Source organism: Pteropus vampyrus, unplaced genomic scaffold (genome assembly GCF_000151845.1).
Source record: "Pteropus vampyrus isolate Shadow unplaced genomic scaffold, Pvam_2.0 Scaffold8, whole genome shotgun sequence".
Classification (NCBI taxonomy): Eukaryota; Metazoa; Chordata; class Mammalia; order Chiroptera; family Pteropodidae; genus Pteropus; species Pteropus vampyrus.
In genome coordinates, this window is record NW_011888789.1 from 1,502,452 (window position 1) to 1,516,188 (window position 13,737).

At 32.2% G+C, this 13,737-nt stretch overlaps 1 pseudogene; it reads left to right on the top strand.

Moving 5' to 3' along the window:
• LOC111728996 overlaps positions 1-13,737 on the top strand; it is a 164,703-nt pseudogene that overhangs the window by 124,536 nt on the left and 26,430 nt on the right.

Here is a 13,737-nt window from a genome sequence, read left to right on the forward strand (position 1 = left end):
GAGTCAGCTGGGGGCGGAGAAGGAAGGTACATCACTCCCTCAGATGGCTACACATCCATTCTATGGATCTCTTTTGAAATACATTTTGTACGTCTGCTCACTTTGTTCAATTCTCTTTCTCCCATATTCTCTTAAACAGATTCTAGTCTGGCTTTCTCTCACTCTGTTTCCTTCTTTCTCTTTCCTTCTGTTTCCTTGGCTGATTCCTGATCTTTCCTCAGCACTATAATATCATAATATGAGCACTTACACCTCTTCTATTCTGTCTGTACTCAATCCTCAGTAATAGTCTCCTGCGAAATGGTTATAAATTCCTTCTATAGCTAACTACTCAAAACTCAGACATCTAACCACTTATGGGACTTCACTTAGCTATCTACTAAACTTCTTAAACTGAACACATCCAGAGCTCATTGCTAATACCCACCTGTGAAATCTACTTCATCAGACTTTTTTTTTTTTTTTAAATCTGAGGAACTCCATATTTCCAGTTGCTCCGGCCACAGCAGTGGTTTTCTCTAATTTCTTCATACCGTACAGGCACTATATGAAGAAATTATTTAGGAACTACTTTGAAAAATATTCCACATCCAACCTCTCCTTACTTTCTCCATTGCTACAATCCTAGTCTAAGCCAAGATAATCTCTCATCTGCTATACTGCATGCAGCCTCTCTGCTTCATCACAGATGTGTTGGAAAGATCCTTTTAAATTGTAAGTAATATCGCTTTTGCTCTTCTCAAAAACCTCCTGTGCTTCCTGTTGTCATAACTCAAAGTCTTTACATTGTATAACTCAAAGTGTATACATTGACCTCATTATTGACTTCATTCCTACACTGTCCCCCTTCTTCACTCTTCTCTAGCCACACCAGTCTTTTGCTGTTTTTCAGCTACACAAGATACACTCACACAGGAGTGTATCTTTCACTGGCTGTTTTCTCTATCTGGGATGTTCTTTCCTCCACATATGAACAAAGATCTCTTTTCCATTTCCTTCGAATTATTGTCCAAGTATCATATTCTCAGTGAAGATTTCCAAACTCATCTTATAAACCTGCAGACCATCGTTGTCTACCCTTCAAAACTGTCTTTTTACTTTCTTTCCCCATAGCACAGATCAAAGATACAATATAATATATTTAAGATGGAGAGGGTTTATTTTATTTCTTCACCAGCTAGAATGTAAGACAGGAATGTTTGCTTAATTTTTTTTATCTGTTCCTGGTGCTAAACATATAGTGAGCACTCAGTAAATGTTTGTTGAATCAATATTATCAATATTGATCAATCAATCAAAATCTATATTTTTATAAAATACTTATGCGATATTTACAAAAAGTGACCATGTATTAAGACCATAGAGAAAATCTTAATATTCAAAGATAAGAATTATAGGTACCATATCTTCTGATTATGTTATAAAAAAACAATTTTTAAAGCAAAGAAGATAAAGAAATTTCATACATCAGGGAATTTAAATTTCTCTAAACAACTATTTGCAAGGACAAATTAAAAATGGAAATGACAATAAAGAATCCTTCATTTCAGGACCAAAACATTATTCCTTAAGTATTAAATTCAGTAAGTTAAAAGAGGAATGAATAAAGTTTAATAAATATGAAAGCAAAAAATAAGTTAGAAAAATTAGATTTGATAAATTAAAGAAATGGCTTTTTGAAAAATGTAATTAAAAGATAAGGAACAAGCTGCCATAAGCAATAAAAACAGGAGAATATACAATATCAGAATTGTTTATTGAAATAGAACAAATAACAAGAAAATTATAAATGTCTAAAATATTTTAATATAATTCAAAAACCTCTACGGAATTTATGAATTTTAGAAAACTTAAATTACTGTTACAGGCTCACAGATATATATAAAATCGCAATAGACCTATTATTATAAAATAATTGTGAAAGTTATCAAAATCTAAGTACCTAATAAAGATAATGCCCAGAAAATTTCACAGTTTAATTGCCTAATTTAAAAAGAACAAATTAGTCTGATACTATTTAAACTTTTTCATAGAATATATTTAAAAAGTTTCCAAATCTGTTTTATAAAACCAGTGTCTCACTAATCTATATTTTGGGATAAAAAAGAATTGAAAGGAAAAAAAAAATATTGGATATATTTTCTCTAAGATATGGTCTTATTGAACATGAATAAACATGATTAGATTCATACATTCGACTTGCATAAAATATTTTTCAAGGCCAAAATACCACCAACCATATCAAAATAGAAATGATTGGGGGAAAATGCAGTATAATGCAACAGACCAGAAATATAATAAGAACACTTGTGAAAAAGATAATAGAATCTCATTTATTGGTAAAATCAGGTAGTTATATTGAAACTCTGTAGGCAAATGTATAACTAAAGACAAGACTATTCATGGCAGCACAATGTATAATAGCTAATAACTGTCGATATCTCAAATGCCCATCAATAATAGAATAACTAAATAGTAATGGTATATTTTTATAATATAATACTACACAAAAAAATAACAAATGAATTACTGTTTTAATAGCATAAATAAATTTCTCAAGTATATGAAAGTATAATTCTGTATAAAGTTAAAATTAGGCAATAAAAATTTATCGTTTTAGAAATCAGAATAGGGTTAACTATGAGATGAAGGCAAGGGGTGGTGACTGGGTTGGTACCTAAGGGAATTCTGGATTGCTAACTATTCTTGTTTATTTGATTTCTTTGGTTGTACAAATATGTCCACTTTTAGATGATTTATATTGAGCTGAGTACTTGTGTTCACTTTTCTAAACATATATATGTTTTATATCAATAAGACATTCTGAATATACACACAGAGTAAATAAATACAACTACAAAAATATACAAGAAACATCAAAATGACTTTCCAAGAAATTTAAATGAAAGAGGAAATGGAGGGATATTTTAATTTTAATTGCATAAACTGTTTTTTAATCAGAATCCTGCCCTTTTTAATCTATTTACTTTCGCATGTAGTCACATTCTTATAAAAGTTTGAAACAATTTAAAAGAAAAAGTTTGCTTTTTTTACTTGCAATTTTCTCATAACCTGCCATTATGACTGGAATATGTTCTTTCAGATTTTTTTTTTTCTATGAACCTACATAACTGTATTTTCATAGAGAAATATATTATTTGGGGGCAATTGGAGGTGTTTATACAGTACCTCTAGTATACAATTAAGTTTAACAATGTGTACAGTATACAATATGTTTTGGAGATCTTTCTAGAAAAGAATTAAAATTATACCTCAATATTTCCAGGTATTGTGTGAAATATAACATGGACGTCTCTTTCGTCGACTTTTAAAATTTTTGCTATTAATTATTTCAGATAGTCCTCCTTGTTTGCCACCTTGCTATATTATACTATGAGACAATTTCCTTCATTTCTTCAGGATTTTAAATCTTTCAGCTCCTACAATTCTTGTCATAATTTTCAGACATTTCGGTGTTCATATAGAGATTCTACTTCACATCTTGGCTTCAGGGATATTGTTCTCTTCTCAAATGACGCTGCCCTCTTCTCTACCCTAGCCACAAATCCCACAGTGATAAATATAACTGGGTCATTATTACCGACTGCACTTCCCCTCATAGTCTTAAATTTAAACAATAAACAACAATCAACCTTCATGTTCCTGTCCACTTACTCTCTCTAGTATTCTAATTCTAATAATCAGAGATCACACCTGAACCTTCCATCCACGTACTTTCCTCCTCCTTTATCCTGCTTAAATTCCTTTCGGGTATGAGCTGTAGAGAAAGATCACCAGGATTTGAGACTTAGCTTCATCTTCTACAAGTATCAAAACATTAGCCAAATATCCTAATCTTTCTGTGCCTCAATTTCTTCATCCATAAAAATGAGTAAATACTACGTCTATCACATAGGGCTGTTAGGAAATTTACATGAGTGAATAATTGTGAAGAGCTTAGAAAAGTACCTGGCACATTGTAAAAATATAGTTATTGATAAATAAAAATCTATTATAATTATTCCCAGACAAATGCTCTCAAAAATTTGACCGCTTTATCTCATGATACATGTTTTGCAAAATATTAACCCTGGATAAATCTAACTCTTCACCTTCTCAAGGACCATACTAATATCGTTAAGGTGGCTAAGAAAAAAAGAATTGAGTAATCTCGCTTTTTGATTTGATCACTGAATTCACTACGCTTTTAGGTTTTTAGACAATCTTACCTTTTTATCTTTTTCATTCACTCTCTTAATTTCTTACATATTAGTCTTTTGCATGATCCTTTAAAAAAAAACACTAATACCTAATTTCCTTATCTCACACTCAGCTACTGACTTATTTTTCTTTTTCACTGAGAAAAGAGAAGAAACTATGAGAATTCTGCTAGCTTTCAACTCCCATGTACATGCATTTGCTCCTATTACAATGTTTGAACTGTCCTAGTTCCTAAAATCAACACCAGTTGATTTTATTCATTTAGTCCTACCTTCTTGTATTATTTTTTTTTCCTCTATCCTGGACCATTCTATCTAGCATATGAATACCTTTTATTATTTCCATTTTAAATATCACACACAACTCCCCTTCTACTTTAGCACTTCAAAAATATTCAAACTTCTGTTTTCTCTCAAATTCTTCTAGTCAGAATTTTACTCCTCAACATTTACTGAGATTCCCCAATACTCTCTATATTAATACTTAGAATAGTTAATTCTCAGATGTGATGTTATTCAGACTACTAACAGCATTTGAGATTGTTGGTCATTATATCCTTCTTGAAACAGTTTATTTGCTTATGGCACACCACCATATCTTGATTCTCCTACCCAGTGGCTACTTCTAAGTTTTATTTGTTTTTTATTTTTCTGTTTTCCCTCTCATAGAGCCAGCTAAATATTGAACTGACCCAGAACCCAGTTCTGTTACTGTTTCTCTTTTATACAATCTCTAGCTGATCTTATCTGCTCTCACAGCTTTAAATTGTAATCTATTACTAACAAATTTACATATCCAGACAAGTCTTCTTTTCTGAAATGAGATCCACATATTTCTAATTTCCTACTTAAACACTTCTCTTAAATATATAGTAGACATATCAAAGGTAACATATCCAAAACTGATCTATTGACATATCTTCATAAACTAGCTCCTACAGCAGTTTTTCCCATCTCTGTAAAAGTCAACTAAAACTTTTCAGTTGTTCTGACCAAAAAAATTTGAAGTTACCCTTAATTATTTTTTTCTCACATTCTTCATCTATCGCATTAGGAAATTGTATTTTTTTCCCCCCAGCATTAAGAAGTGTACAGATATAAAATGCCTTTCTATATAGTCAACACTACGCCTTTGGTCAAAGTACTCAACATCTCTTTCCTGGATTGTCGCCATTGCTTCCTAACTGGTCTTACCTCTTCAGCTCTTTCTTCCATTCGCTCCATTTTCAACATAGCAGAATGAGTAGTTCTATTAAACTACAAGACACATCATTTTACTTCCCTGCTAAAGTACCTGCATTAACCATTTATCTCACTCAGATTAAATGCGTTTCTTTACAATAGCTTATAAAGTTCTGTATAAGCTGGCCATCTGTGTGACTGCATCTTCTGTTATTCTCCTGCTTGCTCATTCCTCTTCAGTCACACTAGACTCTTTATTATTGCTCAAACATACTAGGCACGTTTCTATATAAGGTCTTAACTCCCTCTAGTAATCTCCCTGTAGGTGAAATCCTTCCCTTCTCCCGCATTCCTGCCCAGAAAGCCGCGGACAACCCCTCAGTTCCTTCAGGTTACTCAAGGAAATCTTTTCAAGAATATCCCCTTGGTCAATTTCAACTTTCTCTGCCCTGGAAATTCAATTATTTTCTGCTTTATTTTTTCTCTTATTAATCTATATATTTTACTCATTTAATATTTGTATTATTGGTCTTTCTCTCTAGAATATAAGCTAAATGAATAACATAATGTTGGCAACTAGAATAATACCTGTCATATAGTAAGTACTTGTATCAGCCAGGGTCATTGCTGGCAGGAGATAGAATGAACTCTGGAATCTAGTAATTCAAGTGAATTATAATTCATAGAAGGGTCAACTGGAGAGAGCGACAGAGTGCTGTAGAGAATGCATTAGAATATAGCTAGCCCCTGAGGGAGATTCTGCAAGGAGGGAGCTGAGTGAATACATCATTTGAATGCACACTCCTTTCTCTCTCTGATAACATACAGGCTCCATTACCCATTTCCAACAAGAAGCTAGATTGCAAGAAACAGTGGAGAGAGATCTAGAGAGTAAATTGACGCTATATTGCACAGCATACATTAATAATGGTAACTGAAAGTTTCAGTGAATGTTTAGATAAATACCTGTGACACAAAATTAACCCCATTTCCCTAGAAGTGCAATTAGTAAGCTCAAGGAAATTTATATATTAATCAACACAGATACTGTGGTATGACATTAAAAAAAAAAAGCAAAACCCATACAATCATCTCACCAACAATGTATAAGCTACCATATTCCCATCAATCATATCATCAAAGATATATTTGATATTAGTTTCTTACTGCTACTATAACAAATTACCCCCAAAATTACCCCCAAACAGTTATCAAACAATGGTGAATGGGAATTGGAATATATACACTCCAGTTTCCTTACCCCTCAAGTGAGTTCATCTTAGATTTGATCTAAACTATTTCCTAGAAGTCACCACTGAGTCTGAGGCCCAGGTGGCCACCACAGCAATGTGCTCAGCCATGCAAACTGTGTGTCCTCTCTATTCTTTCCCGTCACACTCGCCCCTTCCCCTTTTTCAGATTCATCCCAAATTGCACTCAAATCTTTTGGCTCAAGATCTGCTTTGGTGGAAATTCAACATAAGATACCCACAAAAAGCCAAAAAAATAACCACCATTTGAAAATATATGCTGTGGGGCCTGGACCTTTTGACCAGTGTGGGTTAACTGCTGAATATTTGTTTCTTGAAGCAAATGTAATTCATTTTTCCTGATATGACTAATGTGTGCAATGGGTGGGGAAGGGATTTTCAGAATTACTTACATAACCTTTTATTTGTTTATATTTACACATATGGTAACATAGAATAAATGCAGGTTTGCTACTGCTAGTTCAATAACATATGAGAGTTGGCCTGAAATGTAAGACCCTGCCTTCTCGTCTTCTATCATGACTTTCCTTTTACATTAAGAGAAACTATATTAGCTCAGAGTTTCTTTAAAAAAAAAAAAAAAACGCATATGCTCCTTCTAAAATAAACTTTAATTTCTCGTGTCGCCTTTTTAGTTTATTTGAAACTGAAAGGAAAATCAATATTACATTTAAAGCATATTAAATAATTTAAATGTATATAATCACAACCTTGATTTGAAACAATTTTCCGTGCAAATCGAGTTAATCAAATGTCTAACTTTTTTTCTTGGTTAAAATCCACACTTACTTCTTGAATTATTCTATTATACTCTGTACTATATGGTTTCTGTATATAGAACATAGCAAAATACACATTTTCTGTACAATATATAGTATTCCCAAAAATCCTTGTAGAGAGATGTATTATTGCATATAGTGCTGCAAATTTTACTCGATAGCTTAATTTTGTTTATATTGTTTATTAATTGAAAAATTATTACATAAATGATTTAAAATATGATTGTTTAATTATGCCAATATAGCCATGTTTCTTCTCAAATTACATCTTTTTCAGTTATTCATAAGTACCTTCACTATAACAATTATCATTAAATGTATTAGGATTTAAAATTGCATTTCTGCATACAATCCAACTTGTACTGCTTTATTAAGATAGAACTAAAATATTAAAATAATTCAAGTCCTAATGTAGAATGTGCGAATTATTTAGTGTTTAATACCATTCAAGGTTGTTTTGGCAATTTAAATTGGAATCTATCTTCAAATAAATTGAATTTTTATCTCTGGAATAATACAACATTGAGAAACTATCTCTAATAACCTACCAAAAGCAGGGTTTACTTTTTTTCTTCAAACCATTGTTTATCAGATCAAAGAGACTTGATATCTTTTTGATTAAAGACAGAATAGTTCTTTGCAGATAACTAGTTTACCTTTTGAAGATTTTTTTAACTCATAAGTTAATAATTAAAGAAGTCTGGATGACATCAATTCTTAATAGAAAAGATACTTAAAATATGAATGGCATTAAAAATATATAAGTACGAGAATATGATGTTTAGCTTTCTTAAGTTCAACTTGGATTTTATTTGTGTGTAATTCCATGATTAAATTATCTAGACTCTAAAATGTATTGTATTCAGGAGATAAGCAAAAGGTGTTTTCACATAATACTTTTTCTTTCCTAATTTTGGTAGATATTTTCTTCATACTTTCTTTCTCCTAGTTTTTAGACTAGTGGTAACCAGATAGTAGGGGTTGGTAGACAGAGTAAAAGGGGTCAAATATGTGGTGACAGAAAGAAATCTAACTACAGGTGGTGAACATATAATATACTGTTGAATTATATACCTGAAAATTACTGGATTTCATTAACCAATGTCACCATAACAAAATACAGTTTTTAGAAAATCAATGGATGGAATGGGAAGCATTGAACTTAAAATTATATCTAGAGACATATATGTATTCAACTCATATAGCAAAAACATGTATAAATATATTGATATATTTACACAGTGCATTCTTCCCATGCTCATCCTTAAGTGAACCACGAGTCAAGCATTTTTTAGGACAGTTCATTTCTAATAGAAAAAGAACAGAGTTCATGCCTAGAATTTAGGAGATAAGCAAGTATACCCAAAGTAATTATATAATTACTTTCTATACACACATGATTTGATTTGAATAACTACCAACGTTTGGTATTATATAAACAGTGCTAGATTATAACACAAATCCATTCAACTGGTACAAAATATCCAAAGCAACTATTTGTACTTCATGAATCAACAACTCAATCAACAACTTTATCTTTTTTAGAGTAAAATTATTTTTGTAGAGAAAATGTATCACTTCATTTTACTTCTGATAATACCTAGGTAAATAGATTTCCTTTGAAGGCTTAGTGTCTCTGAAGCTAGTCTTGGCTGAGTAAGGAAATAGTGCTTTAGTATAGCTGTTCTGTTAAAACTATACCTTTGCATTGTAAGAGCTTAAATTAATTGAGTAGTAGTGATTTAGCTTTAGAAATATGGAGTAACATTATATAATTAATAAAATTGTAGAAGAGAGAATCAGTGAAACAAGATTTGTGATCCAACAACTAGAAGGAGAGCTACTAGTCAATTTGCTATTTTGTAGACTCTGGGACTAATTTTAAGACCTTTAAAGACACTAGAGAGTAATAAAGAAAAAGTATTATCTAAGTACAGCATGCAATCTGCTTTGGAAAAACATTTACACGAACAAGAAATTGTATCAGTATTTTATGCTAGTTGAAGCCATAGAAATTCTAGGAAGTCATACACCGTAGGCTAGATGAAAAATAGAAGAAAAGAAATAAAAAATGATGGATTTATCTAACCTATAACTATTCACAAATAGGGTTGAACAGCATACATGAAACAAATCATCCTTGTTTTCTATTTACAAAAGCAATACATATCCATGCAATAGATTTCATTAGTGTTCTGAGAGCATAACCTGGTGGCAGCAGGGACTGAGGCCTATGACTGACTGATATGGGGATACAAAAGGCAGGCTCTTTGCATCAAGGCATGACAATTGTGGAGTGTCATTCGAACTCCAGGGGATCCTGTGAATCAAGCTGAGTCCACCTGTTTGTTTAGCTTCTTGTTCTATTCTATTTTACTTCCACCATTCCTTTGCCCATTTTACCTAAGAGCACTCTTACAAGAAATCATTTACATAAAATTTCTCTTTTTAGGCTCTGAGTCTAGAGAATCAGACCCAAGAAAATCCATGAGATGAAATTAAACATGAAAATTATACATATTGTGGAAAGGCTTCCAAAGTCAATTTTGTTTAATGATTTGAATGATATCCTTTATTTTTTCTTTCGATATATCATCAAATATTTGGATATCATTTCTTTCAAAATTAGTAATATTGTTACTGCTTAATATCAGAATTTTGATGTAGTTACCTTTAAAAAAATAAACGTTCTCATTTAAAACTGTCAGATTTATAGGAAAATTCTGAAACTAGTATGGATTTCCTATATACCCCACATTTAGTTTCTCCTAAGATGTTAATTCTGATATTTCTCTAGCTAGTCTGGCTTTTATTTGATTAGTGTTAGCATGGCATATCTTTCTAGATTCCTTTAACCTGTCTAAGTCTTTCTGTTTAAAGTTGATTCTTGTACAAAATATAAATTGTGAAATGGATAAAAAAATGACTACTTCTATCTTGTAAGTGGCATATTCATACCATTCACGTTTATAGTATTTGTAACTGATATTTATTCACTGCAATTGCTCTTTGATTTTGTTCTCTTTTTCTGTCTTGTCTGGTTCTAAGTAAGCATTTTATACAATTCCATTTTAACTCCTCTGAGCGTATCTATTATACTTATTTTTATTTTTTCATTGTTGCCTTAGAGTTTGCGGTATATTTTTTAACTAATCTGGTCCACCTTTGAGTAATACTTTATCACTTCATGTGTAGTGCAAGTACCTTGTGAGAGAATATTCCCTATCGTCTATCTTTGGTGGCACTGATGTTATTACTCATATGCTACAATTACTCAGTATATTCTTACTATTAGTACTTTAAACACATTAAGAATAAGAAAAATGAAAGATTTTATTTTAATTCCATTAAGTTATTTTTCAATGGTCTTTATTTATGTAACTAAATTTCTGGCCTACATCATATTTCTTCTCTCTGAAAAACTTAACCATTTCTTAAAGGGAAGTTTTACTGGTAATTAACTTTTTTATTTTTGCCTTTTCTTTTTAAAGGATAATTTCACTGTATTTAGAATAAGGTTATTTTCTTTTAACACTTTGAATAACTCAGTGCACTCTTTTGTTGCATGGTTTATGATAAGAAATCTGCTGTAATTCTTATTCCTGTTCTATAGTTAATGTGCCCTCATTTATTTCAAAATGTTCTTTTTCCTTGGTTTTCTCCCTTTTAAAAACAATATGCCTAGATGTAGGGCTTTTGTTTTGTGTGTTTATCTTGCTTTTTGTTTTGTGTGTTTATCTTGTGTGTTCTCTGAGCTTACTGAATCTGAGGTTTGGCGTTTGTAATTAATTTTAGAAAGTCTTCAGCTGTTATTTAAAATATTTCCTCTGTGTTCTCACTTTTGCCATTACTGTTTTCTAATTGTGCATATGTTACACCTTTTTGTTGCATAATTCTTGGATATTCTTTCTATTATTCTTTTTTCCCCCTTTTCATGTCAGTTTGGAAAGTTTCTATTCACTTATCTTCAAACTGATTGATTATTTCCTCAGCTAAGTTTACTTATCATCAAAGGTATTTATCATTTCTATTACAGTGTTTTTGATTTCTGGCATTTTCAATCGACTCTCTCTTATTTATGCCTGTTGAACTACTTTTTCCATTAGTGCATTTAACAGATGAATCAGTTATTTTAAATTCCTACCGATAATTCCAACATTTTTCATACGAGTTGGTTTCTGATGAATGTTCTGTCCTTTCAGACTGTTTTCTCTTGCCTTTTGTCATGCCTTGTGACCTTATAACTTTTTCTGAAAGTCAAATATGGTGTGCCAGTAATGGCTACTGAGGCAGATAGGCCTTTAGTGTGAGGTTTTGTTACTCTGTTTAAGAGTTGGGCTGTGTTTAATATTTGTTATAGCTATAGGTGTCAGAGGTTTCACAGTCCCCTAATCCTCTTGTCTTGCCTCTTGACTATAGATATTCCTAGGTACCACTCCTCAAAAAGAGTCTGTATCTTGCTGCTTTTCAGCTATAATCCACTGTTATTATACGGTGCCCTATCATTGTGGTAGTAAGGTGTGGTGTAGTTTAAATGTGCTAAGATCCTCTGATTACATCTCAGTCTTTTAATGGGCTCATTTCTTGGGACCATGAACTATAAGTCTTTCTCCCCAGTGGAATAGCTTATCTATCCCCTTACCCCAACTTCCTTCTCTGGCTGCGGCATCCCCTATCTATTACAGGTTTCCCTGCTACCAAAAGTAGAGCATTCCTGTGAAACCTTCTGTAAGCTAAAATGGCTTTGAAAGTGAAGCAGGAACTACCATTAATTTATATGAAAAAAATTTTAGTATTCTCAGACCCAAAAAATAATCTACCAAATCATACCAAATACTCTTAATTACATCTAGTTTTATGCTACGAATAACATCCTTATAAGCTCTCAGGCTTTTCTGATGCCTTGGGATACATCTTGCTAACAGATGCTCACAGACACATTTCAAAGAAAAGTGTTGATGTCAGCGCCTAGCTGATCAAGAAAGGAAGGTTTCGGTAGTGAGACACTCGGTTGAAACAATGCATGAAGAGTTGACATGAGAATGAAACGGCAGATACCAACTTTATTGCGAGGAGCATGCGCTTCTGCGCTAGGGGACCACGTGGGTTTTATATATGTCAGAGAACAATAGTGGCATTCTGCTACACATGCGTAATATACAATAAGCAGAGTCATAGTTGCATAAGTTAGGCGCCGGTGCCTTACGACATTAATGTAACATTTTAAATCTGGAGTCCTATCCCTAGCCGCAAGCTTGGATCACAGCCAGACCTGGGACCCACAGCTGACGAGCACTTTTATGATGCAAAACAACACACAGTTTAGGAGAGTAATGATTATCCTGATGGTCTGAATAAATACCAAGAAAGATTAATATTAGAATTGATGAAATATTGACATTTGCGACAATGTCCAATATTGACATATGGACCTTGAGATAATCATGCTAAGCGAAATTAGCCAGACAGAAAGAGTTGAAAATCACATGATATCACTTATATGTAGGATATAAACCTAAAAACAACAAATGAACAAGACACACAGAGACTCATGGACATGGACTATAGACTAGTGGTTACCAGAGGGTTAGGGGTGAGGGGAGGAGGGGAAAAGTAGACAGTTAAAGGGGGTCAAATATAGGTGGGTATGGGGACGGTGAAGTGGGTAAAGGGGAACAAATATGCGGCAGCTGGAGGAAATTGGACTTTGGGTGGTAAACACACAATAGAATATACAGATGTCAAATTATAATGTACACCTGAAAATTGTATCATTGTATTAACCAATGTTACCTCAATAAACTTAATACAAAAATAAATAAAAATAACTTGTAATAAATTGAGTAAATGTATTAAATGTACAGTATATTTATAGGCAGATGTTGGAATATGTTAAACATACTTAAGAATGAAGGAAATTATGGAAAACTTTATATTGAACTCTAAAACATTAAATTGATAGTTTTTTCCCCAACTTTGTTTCTTTTGTGTAACTAATTTTCATTCAACAACATTTATTAAGTGTTTACTATTTCAAAGACCAAATATAGATTTTTAAAAATATGACACTAGCCCTCAAAGATCATCCAATTGGGAAAACAAAATAAAGCACTATAAATTTACTAGCCATATACGTAAAATATAAGTATAGTAATGAATACAGTTGTCTGAATGTACATGGATACCTATGGGGAAAGAGAAAGTGTGTATGTGAATTCGTGTTACAGACTGAATGTTAATGATGTCTACTAATTTGCAGTCTAACTTTTCATTCAGAAGGATGCT